Below are 19108 nucleotides of genomic sequence, written 5' to 3'. Positions count from 1 at the left end.
AAGGGATTCATGGTGTTTAATGAGAACCAATGATCACATTCACATAAACTCTACGTTAATAAAAGTAACGACAATAATCTGTGAGTAAAAGACCTCTCAACCATAACAATAATGGAAAGCCAGTAAGTGTGAATGTAAAAAGAAACTGTGAATGTGGGAACTTCAAATTAAAACAAAGAATACAATTAAGATTTGAAAGAAAGACTGATTTAGACATGTATACAGCAGTCTTAAACTTTTGTCTTCCATTTGCTAACTGCCAGTTTCTACCAATTTTTATGGACAGTAATCTGGCAGAGTGAATCAGCTCCCCCATTGTACACAGTGCCCAAGCTGCATCCCTCTGATTCAATGGATCCACAGCAGTCAGATGTCCATTGTATCAGGTGAATGCAAAAGTATTGTTCTAATAGACGTAATTCACAGCGAAACTGCTATGAGAAAGGAAATGAAATCAAACAAGTCAAAATCCAGAAGTGTAAGCCAATACTTGGCTTCCAATGAGACATCAAGGGATTGCAAACTGCAGGGTCAACTATGCCACAAATACACTAGCTAGACTCCTTTAGATCTTGGTGGATCATAAGATGGAAGGAAAGTAATCTACCTTGGGAAAACGATGCACACCCATCCACCGCACCCTCCTTTCTGATTTGAAATAACCATTTGTCAGACTCTAATCAAACAAGCGTGAAATCTACAGTTCAGACTTTGTCTAATTCAAGAGGCAGAGAAGGATTGTTGATGGCATATCGAGACAATATTGCATTGTCTCTGAAGTGGATGCTGGCATTATCTCATTTATTTTAAAAAAGGGTAGCCCTTCCATTAAAACAAGGAATTGGGGCTTGTCAATTGCCACTAGTAACTTCAAGGTTATCACCATTGAGCACTGTCCAAATAATAAAGCAAATCAGAGCTAAAATGAATAGGGAAGGAAATTAATCTGTGAGTTATATTTTAAATTCTATTTTGGTCTTTTTAATGCCTGCTTTTTAGAAGTCATTGCGCTTCCGCTGTATCTATTGATTGTTAAAAGCAATCAAAAGAAGAGTTAGACAAACAAAGGCTTCTTTTGCTGATTTACAAATATCCTGCTTAGGTTTCAAACAAGGAAAGTCACTAACTATGCAATGACTGAGCACAATATTATAAACTCTCAGGATTGCATAAATCACAGAAATGACAACTATCTAACACTCTACTCTTTCAAGCTGAAAGTAAAAACTCTCCCTTGACATCAATCTCTCCCAGGATAGGTAAAGCACAGGATCAATATCATTCTCCCCATACCAAATACATCAAACACAATCTACAAGTTCGCTGACAACACCGCTGTACTAGAACGGCTATCTGACAATGACAAGTCAAACTACAAAAGGGAGATAGAGGGGTTGGTGACATGGTGCAATGAAAACAATCTGTCTCGCAACATTGGCAAAACTATAGAACTGATCATTGGCTTCAGAAAGAAAGGAGAACACACCCCCGTCTACATCAATGAGAGTGAAATTCTGAGGGTGAAGAATATCAAGCTCCTCGGAGCGACGATAACCCATAACCTGTCCTGGACTTCCCACATCGATGCAATAGCCAAGAAGGCACAACAATGAACTTACATCCTCAGGAAATTTGGCATCCCCATAAGGGCCCTCACCAACTTCTACAGGTGCACCATTGAAAGCATATTGTCCAGATTCATAATCGTCTGGTCTGGCAACTGCTCTGCCCAGGACTGTAAGAAACAGCCCAGACCATCAGGGAAGCCATCCTTCTAATCTTTTACTCTATTTCTAAGGCTCGTTGCCACAAATAGGCTGCCAACATAATCAAAGACCCATTGCACCCTGGTGATGATCTCCTAGAACTTATTCTGTCAAGCAGAAGGTACCGAAGCCTGAACACATGCATGAGCAGGTTCAGGAACAGCTTCTTTCTGGCCCTGATTAGAATGATGAATGGACTCTCTAACCTCAAATAACACGGTTCTTGCTAACATCGATCTCACCTAACCTGCTTCCTGTGCAACGTAACCTGTATGCCTCTGTCTAAGACGTCTTGATCTGTACATCCTTTCCTTCCTACGATCTGCCTGTACTGCTCATAAACAAAGCTTTTCACTGTATTTCGGTACACATGACAATAAACCAAATCAATCAATTCCATGAGGTGGGAGGTTCAAGTAGGGGGTCTCTTTGCACAGGATTTTCACTCTGAAGTGTAGTGCTTGTTGCCCCTGGGAGGTTTGGAGCAACCCCAGAGGCTGGTGAGTATTAGGCTTGACCGGTTAAAGGGTCTGCCCCGATCCTCTGTGACATCAGCTCGGTTTTACAACAGCCTGTTAATGCACTCTAGACCTCTCCCACCTCCCGTGCCTGCTCATATCCATCAGCCAATCCCACAGCCATTTAACGCATAGCCATGACGGGCAGAGCTCAGAAGCCATTTCAAACTGGGAACAAAATTCAAAGTCAGCCTAACTCTGCAAAGATCTCAGTCAGTATCTGCATATTGAGAACAACCATTTAGGACTGGAACCCTCTTGACAAATAATTTGTCTATAAACAAATAATAATTGAAATGCCATTTAAATTTTTGACTACGTTTGGCTAAAGAGCTGATTTGTCATGCAGAGTAACGTTAACAGCATGACTTCAATTCCTGCACCAGCTGAGGTTACCATAACGGACTCTCCTTCTCACCCATGCTGTGGTGGCCCTCAGGTTAAACCACCATCAGTTGTCTCTCTTCCTCTCTAATAAGAAGGCAGCCCTATCGTTTGGTAAGACTATGGTAACTTTACCTTTTTAAGTAAGACGATTGCAAGCAAGTAACTGATGTAAAGAAAAAGAGCCTTACAGACCTTATGGGAAAAAGGATGAAACTTCTTAAACTTGAATTCGTCTCTTCACAAATCACATCAAGGAATTTGACAAGACAGAAACCGGCATTCAGACAATAACTCCATGTCAGTGTTGACACAGCACGGGAACCACTTCCCACTCTACATCAAAACATTTCTATCTTTTACTTCCTACTTCTTTCCCCATCTTGAATTTATAAACAAGAGACGTGGATATTTTATGGATAAATATCTAAGGAAAAGATGCATCTCATCTTTGCTAGGTGCCTCAACTGGTTCAAGTATCATATTCTAACTGATCCAAATTAGAAAAGTTGCTCCTTAACTCCTGAATGGAGACCAGGGGCTGGATTTTCATGGAGTAAGACAATTCAAAAAGACCCACCTGTCATTTCTGAAAGACTCCAATTTTGTCGGCAGGGTACAGGGCAGGGCAAGAGTCATGCAAGAGAAGCCATTGGAGCTTAGTTCAGAGGCCCCATACTGGTGATTCCAAGAGATTTAACCTGCTGTGAGGGACTCTCAAACCAACAGAATAGTCAAAGAAAGTTCCCAAGAGCAGATAACGTCTTTGTAAACGGTCATGATCTTAAGATTTTCAAATCTGGTCCTCTTTAAACCAAAAAACAATTATTAGCCGCAGCTGTCAATGATTGCTAAATCAAAAGCCTGCTGGGCTGCTTTGATTCACAAGCCAGCAATGGCATCATCTGCTGACATTTCCCAAAGGAAATGTTCCCAAGGTTCCCAAAGGCCTACTGGTCAGGAATGCTTGACTAAGTTTCAAAGACCACAATTATCTCAGCTAGGGTTCTAAGTTCACTGTATGATTGACAACTTAAAAGACATTATTAAAAGATTAGAGGTACCAGCATAAGAGATTATCCATATAAGGAGATTAAAATCTTTGATGCTTTCATGAATGGGAATTTTTTTCACTATCAAGTCTCTTTGGAGAGAAATGCATTACATTCTTATGTTTCACTTCCTACATTCCACAGGGATTCTGACGTTTTCTCACAATGGATATTAAGAAAGCTGGCATAGGATTAGCATGGGGCTGTAAGGGCAATCGAAGGGTAAAGGGTGTTGAGTAGGGAAGGTCAGGGATCTGAAAATCTTCCAAAACATCAGGTCTAAATCACAGAGAACCAAGCTGGGCCTTCTAACCAGCCTGGCTCAGCACACATCCACCCCATATCATTTTTGCATCCATTACCAGCATCACCCCACACATGTACAATCTGTCCCAACCTCGCTATAGAAACCTATTCATCAATTCAAGGCAATTTTGTCTCTGCAAGGTACAGCAAGAATGAAAATTAAGCCACCTGGCTCAACAGCCGAAGTCTGGTATAATCCTATATTTATGTGCGTAGTTTTGGACACCGTCGGAACTAGAAACATCTTCCCTACCTACATTCTATTAAGTCTTTTCTTGAAAGGGCCCCAGTGTGACTTGATTGTTATTGGTGTGGTTTTTGCCTCCAGCAGGTATTTCAACTAAAGCTTACAATGCTAATGTTATCTCCAGCAACATAAGAAACAAGGTGTAGATATTGTGATGTTGGAGAATCTAACAGGCATTTATTACAACTATTACATACAAATATTCAATTTCTCAGGCACCTAAGTGTCTGGCCTAACATTAAACTATTAGGTTCCAACAGAGGAACAAGCCCAGTCGATTGTCTTGCTAACGGACCTGAGATAATATGAGACCTTTACACCTCAAGTCACACACTGCGGTACAGTGCTGATGTTGTGAGCATGAATCGTTAAAAAAGAACACTGATACTGACTGTAAGATGTAACACAAAATGTACAGCTTTTCAATTTTGGAGGCATCCCTACAATTTTCTTCTCAGTACATTCTCCAGGTGTTTTGACATCCGTTTGTGTATGATGGAGGTCAGAACTCCACTCAATAATGCCGCATAAACTCATTTCTACCTAAGTGGTTTGAATCATTTTAGACGATCCGCTTTAGCGACCTTCCCTGCCAAGTTATTTCACATATCTACAATCCTTTGGGTCAAAATGTTTCACGTGTTCTCCCTCCTTACAGTATTTATAATCTGCTATTTTAAATGTGCTTTTGGCTTTGTGCCTTAACAATAGCAGTAGTTATTACAGGCATGAGAAACGTCCCCGGAAAAATATGAAGAAGGAAAGAAAGATCATCACACTACATACAGCTGGAAAGCAATATTCCAACAATAACAAATTTAAGTACAAGATCATAACAGTCAACACACCTGAGACAAGATTAAGCACAAACAGCTCAAAACAGGACAACAGCTACCATGTTAAGAGATTCAACAAAGATGAATAGCTAATAGAAACCTAATTAAGTCCAAAATCAGCTCAGATCAGGGTGAGTATAACTAGTCATGAGGGATAAGTAAAAGGTTTTAAAATGGATTCTGGGCTTCCAACACGAGGGAATATTTTCATGGAGCTATGGAGTGTTCTAACTTAGGTGTCACTAAGCAACTAATTTGAAAAAAAAAGAAACCTGCAATAATCGGGCTGAAATCACCTTTTAATTAACACACTAGTACTAATCATTTGCAGTGCATGCATGAACCAAAGTGCAGAACATGTCATCTGGAGCTTGAGAGTGGCTGTTTTACTATTTGTACTGGCCCTCCAAACTACTACAGACAGGAGAAAACAGAGGATGGCCTTCCGCTGAGAAGAAAGGCATATCCATCACATATACAGACAGACTGACACACGCTCTCTGTCTCTCTCTCTCACACACACACACACACACACACACACACACACACACACTTCTGCTGCAGATGAGGTAATCACATGGGAGATCAGCACAGTCTCCACAAGCTGCCTTATTTGGAGTGACAGGAGGAAGAAGGTATCCAATCTCAAAAATAAAAGAGCCCAGTGAAGCAAAAACACTATCAATTCTCTGACGCTGTATTATATGGGTACAGCTATAAATGACGTTATGACCTTATACATATACAGGAGTGTTTGTGCCAGCTGCCCACATTAGCTGAGGTTGCTATCATAGGGAGTCAGCTAATGTCAGTTCACTGAATACATAGGAAGATAACAGTTAGCCTGAATTTAGCCAGTACTTTGCTGAAATGGCAGCAAGACAGAAAGAGAATGGAGATATTCCTCACTCATTACAGCAAGTTAATTTTCTCTGTTTATATCAACAGATGAGAAAGATTACTCATAAGCTGTTCTTAGGAAGAAACAGAATTATGCTACAATAGTCCCTTCCATGATTATCTGGCTCAGTTTTACTGACCTAGTAATGTATTTTACTACTTAGAATTTGTTTCTCATGAAAAGAATACATCTGAAGCAAAGTGTACTATTCTTCACTGGGTAACAGATACTTCACACTGGGTGAGGCGGGTCATGATAACAGCAAATAAAACCCCTAATGCACTTCACAAGGCACTTACAGATGTTAAAATGAGGAGGTCATAAACACTGCAAGATGCTATAGGTTGTAATGACTGCAACGTTCCTAGATGCAGAATTATAACACAACTGCTCACTATGGCTGTTTGTTTACTTGAACCACTAGGAAAGTACTGCCACGGTGTTAACAGTATGGTCAATGGCTACGTGCTTACCTTGTACCATTGTGTCTTACAGGAAAAGGTACAATCCCAAGATAAGTAAGTCACTTGAAGCATTTGTCCATTCAGGCACAAACACTTTGGTGGGTATAAGCAAGTTCATTTTGCATTCTTTCAAGATTTGTAAGTGCATTTATCACCTGTGACCTGAATTGTTCTGTAGCAGACAATACCATATAGTATCTAACATTCCTCATGTCCATCTTCTTGTGTTTTCCCCATAACTCTTGATTCCCGTGATGGTAAGAAGATATAGACAAAGGCTCTACTCTGCGGCAAGGTGGTGGTGAGCACCGCCTTAAACCTTGTGGTTTATATAAATTCACAGCGCTGATAGGAAGGGGGTTCCAAGTCACAGTGAAGAAACTGCGATATATTTACAAGTCAGGGTGACATGGGGTTTGCAGCGGAATTTGCAGATGATGGTACTCTCATCTATCTGCTGTGCTTGTTCTTCTGATGGCTGTGGTCGGGGGTTTGGAAGGTACTGTTGATAGAGTCTAGGTGAGTTGCTGCAGCGCTAAGCAAATATGGGTCTAGCTGAACCATACCCCTGGCCTCGTGTGGGCTCTGAGGAGGATCTTCCAGAAAAAGAGCAAACAACTTTCCTTGCTGCACTATCCAATGCTGTCTGGATAGAGGGCAGAATCTTACTAAGCATTGGGGGATGTCCACGCAACAGGATCTGCTTCCATTCTGCACTGCTGCTGAGTAGCACTAGGGGGATGAGCTTAGATGCTACGAAGATCTCTCAGGCACCTTCCTAGAGCTGCTGAGGTCCACTGTTTAAAGTATGATTAAGATTGGTTTCAATGTGCTTGGAAGCACAATGGGTCCCACAATCAAGAAGGCAGTCCAAGGCTTTTCAGGGCTACAAACTGTGTTTTGCAGAAATAAGTCGCTGCAGCCTTCTCACCCATTATGGCCTCAACAACAGCGTCCAAGTATCAACTGGAGTCATGCAACCCCTGCAGAGACACATGCATAACCTTCGACAGTATACCTTAATGCCCAGCAGAGCTTGAACATTCACAAGGACTCTCAAACACCATGCGAAATATAGGACTTAGAGTATCCCAGGTTTCAAACTTTACGTGGAGCTCCTGGCAAGTCTAAGCTGCATCTGCACAAAGCATGGTGGACGTAAATACTTGATGCACGAACAGCAGAACAGAAGTCACCCAGATCAGACCAAATGGAATATACAACAACTCAATGGCTGTGTCACCAGTAAGAATGCGATTTCACGGCAATGGATTCCACTAATCAGGATGAGGGTCACTGGATAGGAGAGACAGGGAAGAAAATGCTCCCGTTGGAGGGAGGGCCAAAAAGCAGAGAACACTGGCTTATGTTAAATGGCAGAAGAGCCACAGGCAAGGTATGGAAAAACCTTTCTAAGCAGCAACTAGTCCAGGATCTGGAATTCGTTGCCTGAGAACGTGAGGCAGATTCAATCATGGCTTTCAAAAGGGAAATTGAATCATTATATGAAAAGGAAAGATTTGCAGGGCTTTGAAGAAAAGGTGGGGGAGTGGGACTAGTTGATTTACAGGGAGTCAGGAGAGATACGATGGGCCTGGTGGCCTCGTTCTGTGTTGCCACCATTCAATGATTCTTTGATTCCGGATAAAATTATCAGCTTTTCCCACCAAATGTAAAGTTATAACTGTTGCTCCACATATGTATCAGTCACATGAAAGAAAAATCTCAACTTAGATGCCATTATAAAGGTTGGACACCAAAGCAGATACTTTTGTAGGTGCCCTGCAGGAAAGGCGTTGGTATCTGCAGCCCGTAGCTCCTGGCTAATTTAACAGCACGGTCTCTGGCTTCCCAGGTCATCTCTGAGGAAGGAGCTAACCACTGCACAGTGGCTACAATATTGTACAAATAATAATTTCTTAATCTCAGCCAATGGCAACTGCTTGGCAAAACTGTACATGGGGCTGGTGCTACAGTCTAAAGGTTAAGCTATTACAATGGTCCAAGCATGAGCAAATGCGTCTTTTTTCCGGTGTTACATGCATGAAGAACAATTAATAACACTGGAAAGTCTGATCCTTTCAAACATTAAGTGCATGTTAAAAATAATCAGCGTGTTGATGAATAATTGGCCCCATGTCATAATACTGAGTCTCAGCTAGGAAACAGGTCCAGTGCACTCTGCAATGGGCTTCATTGTTATGGCTCTGGATCCCACCATTGTATGTCTGGATATGTATATACTGGGTAATAAAAGGATGCTTTAGATACAAAAGACAGTGTCAGTGCTGAGTCCAAGAGATACCTAGGGCAGGCCATAATTTTGTGTCTTGCAATAACTAGGTGATTTTCAAAAAAGATGCAGTCCTGATTTTGTTGCATAACATTCTGTGATGCTCTGTTATGAGAGAATTCTGTTCACAAATCTAAGAATGCATGCCTTTATCACTTATCTCAGCCTGATTCTCCTCAGCAGCATAACGATCACATAATACAGATACCAGGCTGAGACCAGAATCTCTGGTATAAAACAGCAGCTTCAGGCTTGATCATCATGCAATCACAGATTAGAGGTAGTATTCTTTCACGACATTCATCAGCAACATTGCATTAGTGGTAAGAGCTGTGTCATACAGTCATAGAGGTGTACAGCACCGAAACAGACCCTTCCATCTAACTCATCCATGCCAAACAGATCGTCTAAATTAATCTAGTCTCACTTGCCAGCATTTGGCCCATAATCCACTAAGTCTCTCTTATTCATGTACCTATTCAGATGCTTGTTAAATGCTGTAATTGTACCAGTTTCCACCACTACTTTGGCAGCTCATTCCACACATGCACCACCCTCTATGAGAAAAAGTTGCCCCTTAGGTCACTTTTAAATTTTTCCCCTCTCACCTTAAGCCTATGTCCTCTAGTTCTGGACTCCCCACCCTGGGGATAAGGCCTTGGCTATTCACCGTATCCATGCCCCTCATGATTTATAAACTCTTATAAGGTCACCCTTTAACCTTTGACGCTCCAGGGAAAATAGCCCCAGTCTATTCAGCCTCTCCCTGTAGCTCAAACTCACCAACCCTGGCTACATCCTCGAAAATCTTTTCAGAATCCTTTAAAATGAAACCACTTGCTCACCAAACAGTGAAAGCAGCAAGTAATAGATGGAGCGGAGTGATCCCACAACCAACGGATCAGATCTAAGCTCTGCAGTCCTGCCACAGCCACTCATGAATGGTGGTGGACAGCTAGACAACTCACTGGGGAAGGAGGCTCCATAAATATCCCCATCCTCGATGTTGGAAGAGCCCAGTGCATTAGTGCAAAAGATAAGGCTGAACCAGTCACAGCAATCTTCAACCAGAAGTGCCGAGTGGATGATCCATTTCCATCTCCTTCAGTGGTCCCCAGCATTACAGATACCAGTCTTCAGCCAATTCGATTCACCTCACGTGATATCAAGAAACAGTTGGAGACATTGGATACTACAAAAGGTTACAGGCCCTAACAACATTCTGGCAATAGTACTGAAGACTTGTGCTCCAGAACATGCCACTCCCCTAGCCAAGCTGTTCCAGTACAGTTACGACTCTGGTGTCTACCTGACAATGGGAAAAATTGCCCAAATATGTCCTGTACACAAAAAGCAGGACAAATCCAGCTTGGCCAATTACCACCCCACCAGTCTGCTCTTGATCATCAGTAAAGTGATGGAAGGTGTCATCAACAGTTCTATTAAGCAGCGCCTGCTCAGAAATTATCTGCTCAATGACGCTCAGTTTGGGTTCCGCAGGACCACTCAGCTCCTGATCTCACTACAGCCTTGGTTCAAACATGGACAAAAGAGCTGACTTCCATCAGTGAGGTGAGGGTGACAGTCCTTGATATCAAAACTGCTTTCAACTGAGTATGGCATCATGGAGCCCTGGCAAAACTGGAATCAATGGGTATCAGGGGGCAAATGTTCCAGTGGTTGGCGTGATACCTGACACGTAGGATGATGGTCATGGTCATGGTCATTTGAGGTCAATCATCTCAGCTCCAGGACATCTCTGCAGGAGTTCCTCAGGGTAGTGTCCTAGGCCCAACCATCTTCAGCTGTTTCATCAATGACCTTCTCTCCATCGTAAGGTCAGAAGTGGGGATCTTCATCAATGAATGCACAATGTTCAGCACCATTCATGACTCTTCAGATACAGAAGCAGTCCAGGTTCACATGCAACAAGATCTGGACAATATCAAGGCTTGGCCCAACAAGTGGCAAGCGATATTCACGCCACGCAAATGTCAGGCTATAACCATCACCAATAAGAGACAATCACATCATTAGCCCCTTGACATTCAATGGTGCTGCCATCAGTGAATCCCCGACTGTCAACATCCTGGGGCTCATCATTGACCAGAAACTCAACTGAGCTCACACATTAATACGGTGGCTACAAAAGTTGGCCAGAATCTTGGAATACTGCGGTGAGTTGCTCACCTCCTGACTCCTCAAAGCCTGTCCGCCATCTACAAGGCATAAGTCAGGAGTGTGATGGAATCCTCCCCACTTGCCTGGATGAGTGCAGCCCCAACAACACTCAAGAATCTTGACACCATCCAGGACAAAGCACCCACTTGACTGACACTACATCCACAAGCAGTCACTCCCTCCACCATTGACACTCAGTAGCAGCAATGTGTACTATCTACAAGATGCACTGCAGAAATTCACCAAAGATCCTCAGACAGCACCTTCCAAACTGACAACCATTTCCATCTCGAAGGACAAGGGCAGCAGACATTTGGGAACACCACCACTTCTAAGTTCTCCACCAAGCCACTCACCATCCTGACTTGGAAATATATCACCATTCCTTTACTGTCGCCTGGTCAAAATCCTGGAATTCCTTCCCTAATGGCATTGTGGGTCAACTCACAGCAGGAAGACTGCAGCGGTTCAAGAAGGCAGCTCACCACCACCTTCTCAAGGGCAACTATGGACGGGCAAGAAATGCTGGCCAGCCAGCGATGTTCACATCCCACAAATGAATAGAAAAAAATCCTTCATCTAGCAAGAAGATTAAAACTGAATACAGTCTTCCAAAGTGGCCTAACCAACGTCTTGTACAGCCTCAACATGACCTCCCAACTCTGATACTCAATGTGCTGAACAATAAAGGGAAATGTGCCAAATGCCTTCTTCACTACCCTGTCCACTGTCAACTCACCTACAAAACATTATTTTGACAAAGCATAAAACCAAGCTGCATACAAATTGAATTTGTGTGGCAGCCAAGGTTGAAATATTTCCAATGAATTTCCCCTTAAACAATTTACTCCAGCTTTAATCTTCGCCCTCATGTCAACAGAAATTAATCCAACAGGCTGTTTACTTTCTCCAGTCAAAACACATCTAACTGAACATATGTATAATTTTCTCATGACAGTCCCCCATATATTTTTCCCCATGGGTGTATGGACATTTGGAATGCCATTTTGATCAATCGTGCACAGATCTGGTAAATTTATACAAATAAAAAGATTGGTGGCTTTTTTTATTTGCGTGGAACTTTTAATCTGCAGCTGGGATCAAGTTCACTTTTAAAACAAGACCCAGACTGAATCATCCTATCTGAGCATAATAGACTCCAAGTAGATATGGACAGGCCAGTGGAGCAGACCAATAGCAGAGAACTATGAGGTCAGTCATTAGGGTGGGAAGAACAGAGAGAGACGATACATCCAAAATGATGCCACTGTAAAGGAACTGCAAGAAAATAAGTCTGGAATGTTTGTGTAAAAATCTCATAAGGTGGCAGGATAGGTTAGCAAAACAGATAGAGGGATGCCGAGCTTTATCAATAAAGAAGCCAGGTCATTATGCTAAAGTGACGTAAAACCAGTTTACCCAGAGTACTGTGTTCAATTCAGGGCACCATGCTTTAAGTTTTGGAGAGGCTCCTGGGATAAGGGATTGCTGTCATGCAGGTAGAGTGGAGACGATGGGATTGTTCTCCTTACAGAAAGGAAAGCTAAGAGGAGATTTGACAAAGATGTGTAAAATAAGGAAATTTCAGTAGAGTAAATGAGAAGAAACTGTTTATAATCTGAAGGGTTGATAACCAGAGGACACACACTGCAACTGAAGAGCAGAAGAACCAAATATGACAGAAGGAAGAAACCTTTTTCTGTAACAAGTGAATTATAAAAAGTTTATAACAGCACAAGAAGCAGACTATTCCACCAAGCCAGCTGATGCACTTTTATGTAGTGAGATACTATTTATTATATTGGTCACCTTATTTGGGACAGAATGTGAAGTGTTGACGGTATTTCAGAGGTTTACCAGACTAATGCCTGGATTGGAAAATACTGGACAGGTTGAGCTTATATCCACTGATGTTTGGAAGAGAAAATTTGATTGAAACATAGAAAATACTGATGGACAGGTCTGAACGTGGAGAAGATTTTACTTAATCATCATTAAAGCTGTAGCTGGTCACAGATTTCTGCCAATAATGGGTAACAGCTCAGAAAATAGGGTGACTTTTGAAGGTGCAGAAGGTGAGAATAATTTGTTCATTGTAATGGAGAAATGCTAGAGAAAGGTTTCACGCTATTCTTCCAGGCATTTACAGCAAAGTTGCTCTAGTTTTTAAAAGCAGATGCATACGCCATTCAATGTTCACTTGTCAACTGTCTGTGCTTGAGCAGGAGGTCAGCTCTCGAATTTGGATGTAAGGTGGACTTGTCAGACAGTAGGAAGTGGCCTCCCGAGGAACTTACGATCCCTCATATCAAAGCTAATAGTGCAACATTGTGCCAACCAGTCAGCACTTGGTTAATATTCTAAATTTCTCTTCACAGCGTGATAGAGCATCTTGCTTCAGAGCCTTCTATAATGTGAGAGGAGCAGGTAATTGAAACAATTGCAGGAACCCAGAGTACAGAGTAAAGATTGATTATTGGCTTTTCTGAAATAACATTAGTGTGGATGTTACAGCCCATGGAGGTTGAAGATTTTAGGAGAGCTCATAAACGGCTTTTTAATCATAGGAATGATTAATGAGAGATGTGAGGAAATTAGTACTCAGAATGGCATAGCTGACGTTAAGATCTAAGAAGAAATGAGTGCTCAAAGGAACAATGATTATGTTAAGAGACAACAAAGTGTGGAGCTGGATGAACAGAGCAGACCAAGCAGCATCTTAGGAGCACAAAAGCTGACGTTACTCTCTTGTACTTTGACTTGTCTGTTTCCTCTCCACCTTCAATCCGCCTTCCCCCCCAACTCCCTATTTATTTCAGAACCCTATCCCCACCCCCCTTTTCTGATGAAGGCTCTAGGCCCGAAATGTCAGCTTTTGTGCTCCTCTGATGCTGCTTGGCCTGGTCTTTTCATTCAGCTCTACACCTTGTTATCTCGGGAACCAGTACTGATTCCTGTGAAACACTCCTGGTCACAGGCCTGTAGTCCCAAAAAAAAACAAACAAACAAACAATCTCCCACCACTATCCTCTGTCTCTTACTCAATCAATCAATACTGGATTCAATTGTCAAGCTCACCCTGAATCTAATGTGATAAACTGTACCAATAGTCTATCATGCGAAACCCTGTAAAAGGATTTACTAAAGTCCACGTAAACAACTTGAAGATTTACACTGGAGGAGTATTGGGAGCCACTCAAAACCTAAAATACTTGTCCTTGGTGTTGAAGCATTCTATATTCTTCTCTCTCTCTCTCTCTCTCTCTCTCTCTCCAATCTACCAACTTCCCTTTAAGTCTGTTCCTATCATTCCAGTCTCTTGTGTGCATCATTAACCAAGCTCCCCTAATTTGACTTACCTATTAATCGCTACGCTTCTGTGAAGTACCTAGACAGTTCTCTATGCTGAGGGAAGAGTTATCCAAATAAATGTGGGTGATTGCTTCAAAAATTAATTCAACATTTTTTACCTTGCTTGAATGGCCATGGATAGACTGCACAAAACTGGTTTCAATTCAACAACAGATGACAAACTCAAGCTAACTGATGTAAGATATGTACAAAATGTTAAATTGATGCAGTAAGGAGTGCTGTATCAGGGTCAGGTCTAATGAATCTGAAGAACAAGTGTCATTATATACACGCTGACCAGGGAAAATCCGGCATTTACAATCATAATGTTACCTAACCAACCAGAGCCATGGTATTAGGGAACAAAATTTGGAAAATTCCCCTTTTGTGAGTCAACATAATCCAGCAGGCCACAGTGTCCCAGACATATAAGACACACAATCTATTCCTGGACATAGTGATCTCCCTCCTAACCAGAAGCTGAGCCAGTTCTTGCTGGAAGATATGCAATGATTCAAAATCCATTGCAGAAGCCAGCAAACATTTCTTTTAGAAACTTTATTACTTCGTACTGCTTCTGTTTAAATCTACCCCATACAGTCAACAATATTTACAGCTTGGCTTGAAACATACAATGCTTTTCCATCTATCAGAATTGTCAATCCTAGTGAAGTGTACAGTATGAAGTATGGAAGTTTCAGTTCACAGGAGATGTGGGCCTGCTGCCATGCTGCTGTGAGCATGAACAAAGTGTTGGGAGGAAGTCCAAACTGTAACAATGCTTGGCAGTTAAAGTGGAACAACTATCACCTACAAACTAAAAGAATGCTGTTCTAAACCTAAAGTTATCACATCACCAAAACTGAGATCTCACAATTTTGGGATTGGCTTGATTTGGGGTTTCAGCCCAACAAGATGTTTTGCTTGATGTGGCAATGCTATATAAGAAACTATACATGGATACTGTAGAATCCAGTCGACATTTAGTGTAGCTGCTTATTCTATGCAAACATTGCATTAACAGACATATTAGTGTCTGGGCTAAAACTAAGCAATTAGATTTACAGAAGTTTTCACGTTTCAAGTGATCCGAGTTAAGATAGAGTCTGAGATCTTTATACCTTCAAATCACATGCTCTGATACAGTGATAATATCATGGGCATGTCTCTTAACGGGACATATTTACCACCAGCCCGCTTGTGGTGCAATGGTAGTGTCCTTACACCTGGACTGGGAGGTCTGAATTCATGTCCCACCTGCTCCAGAGGTGTATAATAACATTTCTCAACAGCTGGATTAAAACAAGAACAGGTAAACAAACAGGCTGAATTTATTTAATTAGTTCTCATAGCTTAATTCTTGGAATGCTGTTTTCATTGTGATAAACTGACACCACACTACCTCCCAGGCCAACATAGCCTTTCTAGGGTCTAATGCCCAGAACAATTCATACCACTCCCTGCGTTTATAACTAGGGCATTGGAGAGCTGAAGCGTGGCTTCTTATACTCACTTTTATTTACACTCCTAGGCAGAAAGACCACTATTCCATTAGTGTTTTATGGTTATATTCTATACTGGTTCATGATCTCTTAATAATCTGTGTGGTTCAACACAGAAAAATTACAGCTGTACAGCAACAGAAGTTTTGCTGACAATTAGGCCTTATTCTTTTCTGGATATTAATCCCTTCCTTCATTATCCACCAAATTTCTGTCTTGCCTATCCACCTCAAAAACTGAGACACCCTGCTAGGTTCACCAGAGTTGCTCCATATCTCCATGTATAACCCTAGTCACTGAGTGAAACTCAAGTTCAATTTCCATGTTCAGCTGTCTGTCTTTGTCAAGGACCATGACCTATCAGGGCTGTGAGTATATCCACACCATTCAGGCTTAAAGCACTGGGTCAGGGGCATTTAGAGATTATGTATAAATCCTGGCCCTGTCCACAATGGACCCCACAAAAAGATTTTTTTAAAATCGACAGCACATCTTAGAGTTACCAAACCCTAACTCGATGTAAAAGCAAAATACTGTTGGTGTTGGAGATGTAAAATAAAAGCAGAAGGTGCTGGAGAAACTCAGCAGGTCTGGCTGCGTCTGTGGAGGGAGAGAAACAGTTAACATTTCAGGTCCATCATAAAACTTTTCTTTAGATTTTTCCAAAGTTTTGAAGATTCTAGGTTTACAGAAGTCCACTACAAATCACTTCAGTGAGTCGAGAGGTATTAAACGGTGCATTTTGGATGCAAATGTAAATTTGTGCATTAAAAACTTACATTTTGAAAGCATCTGAAAGATTACATGCCACAAATTCTGAGTGGAATAAAAGACTGTTCATAACTACAATGCTGCCTTGTACAATGCAACAAAGACATGCACAGCAAGTTACTTAATTGAAACACTGTGTACAATACAAAGTAGCATCTGTATAATTATCTATTTGAGCACAGCATGAACTGTGCTTTCTGACACATCATCTGGACTATACTGCAATCAAATTGGCGACACTGATTTGGAGGTCCATTGCAATCTTTGGCTATGTAGGCAATGATAAGAGTCCTGAATTAGCGTGTGGACATCTTGGAGGATTGCAGGGCTGCAGGTGGTTACAGAGACAGGGAAAGGTGAAGCCATTGAGGGATTTGAAATCAAGAATGAGAAGTTGGAAAATGAGTTCGAGTTATCCGGTGGTAATGTTGGTACCGCTTGATCAACAATGCCATGTTCAAGTCCCACCTCCTTTAGCTGTAAGCTATAACATCCCTGAGCAGGTTGTCTTTCTATGGACAACACAGAGGCAGAGCTAGCACTGCTGCCTCACAGTGTCAGAGACACGGGTTCAATCCAGCCTCAGGAGAACATGTGTGGAGTTTGCACAATCTTCCCATGTCCGTGTGGGTTTCCTCGGGGTGCTCCAGTTTCCTCCCATAGTCCACAGATGTGCAGTATGAGGTGAACTGGCCATTTTCTAAATTGTCCCATACTGTCCAAGGATGTGAGGGTTGGGAGGATTAGCCATGGTAAATGCCAGGTTACAGGCCATGGGGTGGGGGCCTCTGTCTGGATGGGATGCCATTCACACGATGGGTATACATTCAATGGGCCAAATGGCTTCTTTCTGCATAGTCAGGATTCAATGATTTTAAAGTCATGGCATTGCTTAATTGAAAGGCAATTAGGTCAGAAAGCAAAAGGGTGAATAGGACTGGGTGCAGTTCAGGACATGGCCGGGGGCGCAGATGATCTCAGGTTTCCCCTAAGATGGTAGGTTACAGAGGACCTGCAGCCAAAGGCACAGTTGCAATAGTCAACCTGCCGGCAATGAAGGCAGGGGTGAGGGGGAATCGGCAGCAGGTGAGCTGCAGCAGGGCATTACAGGCAACGTCATCCGGGTGGAAAGAGGCAAACTCAGTGATGATGAAGATGATGATGACGATGACGATGATGTCTTGTGGTCGGAAGGCCATCACGAAATGCAAATGCAACAGGCAAAATGACGAACAAAGCAGTGTAACCAGGAAGCGGGGCAGACTCAGGTTCTAAGGAAGAGAGTCTGAAGCAATTACCAAAGAGAATACCCAACGACATTCTCTTGTGGCAGCTGGGCTTAAGTATAAACCAGTAAGGTGACCACCTAACCTCTGAGCTGTGGTGGTGTGCTGCAGTTCACTCAGGGATTCTGTGGTTGCTGTGGTAACATATTCTCTACACGCATGTAGTAGTCTAGATCTATGGATAGTGACGGCAGAGACTGCAAATTCTGTTTCAGCGTACAGCTAACGAGGAATGGCTTCCCTCCGCTCTTAGCCGCTGTTGACGAGTACTAGAAGGATTTTTTCGGGTTGATACAAAACCTCGTTTGACTGCGTTTCGCACCCAGCCATGAAGTCTAAGCATGGGGCTCGAAGTTGCACCTCAGAAACAGGGTGTCTCCCCACTGCCCAGAGTTGTATATCTATTCCAGTTCATCCCTAAAATGTTCTCTAAATAACATAGGATGGACACACGACTTAAAAAAAAGTCACCCATGAAACTGAACTGTTTCATTTGGGATATTTTCCCCAGGAGACAGGACAAAAGCCTTGAGGCATACCCTAATCTTTAAAACTGTGCATCGTTTCAGGAGCAAGAAAATGCAACCAACCTGTTTCTGTTACCACAGAAGCTACAGGCAACCATCATCATAAAAGGGATCAACCCAAAATGCCATTCCCCTCTGATCCTTAAATATTCTTCACTCCTGTTCACAGATCCAGCAATGAACAGATGAGCAGCAGTTCCTGCAGTGCCATGTTCAAAGTGAACTGTTAACACAAAGCGACTAGCTTTACATTGTTGTCTAAATGAATTATAAATGCAGTACCCAAAGCTGGTGATAGTGAATTAGGTAACAAAGTGTGAAGCTGGATGAACACAGCAGGCCAAGCAGCATCTCAGGAGCACAAAAGCTGACGTTTTGGGCCTAGACCCTGATGAAGGGTCTAGGCCCGAAACGTCAGTTTTTGTGCTCCTGACATGCTGCTTGGCCTGCTGTGTTCATCCAGCTTCACACTTTGTTATCTTCGATTCTCCAGCATCTGCAGTTCCCGTTAACTCTGATAGTGAATTAGGTTTCAGTTTTACTCTGGAAATATTGGAAAACTAATGGGTAAAAGTCATTATGGATGAAAGGCACATTAAATGGTGTTTAGTTTGTTACTACGTTCACCATTCATTGAATATTGTATGATTCTGCCAAAAAAACCAATAACTTTAAAAAATATATTTGAATTTCCAATGACTGAAAGGATCACAGAACGGGATT

The 19108-nt window shown here is 42.1% G+C and overlaps 1 protein-coding gene across 4 annotated transcripts in view; it reads right to left on the bottom strand.

Moving 5' to 3' along the window:
• elovl5 (ELOVL fatty acid elongase 5) overlaps window positions 1-19108 on the bottom strand; it is a 112232-nt gene that overhangs the window by 58294 nt on the left and 34830 nt on the right. Inside the window, exon 1 of one of the 4 annotated variants that reach the window (XM_048530498.2) lies at window positions 3249-3434. The exons of the other annotated variants lie outside the window; for them this stretch is intronic. The gene's annotated coding sequence lies outside the window, so the exon portion shown is untranslated. Of the gene's footprint in view, window positions 1-3248; window positions 3435-19108 lie in introns of those variants that run through there. 4 annotated transcript variants of the gene reach the window in all.

The sequence above is a fragment of the Stegostoma tigrinum genome, chromosome 4, assembly GCF_030684315.1.
Source record: "Stegostoma tigrinum isolate sSteTig4 chromosome 4, sSteTig4.hap1, whole genome shotgun sequence".
Classification (NCBI taxonomy): Eukaryota; Metazoa; Chordata; class Chondrichthyes; order Orectolobiformes; family Stegostomatidae; genus Stegostoma; species Stegostoma tigrinum.
The sequence above is the reverse complement of the archived record's forward strand: the minus strand, read 5'-3'. Positions and strand labels throughout refer to the sequence as shown.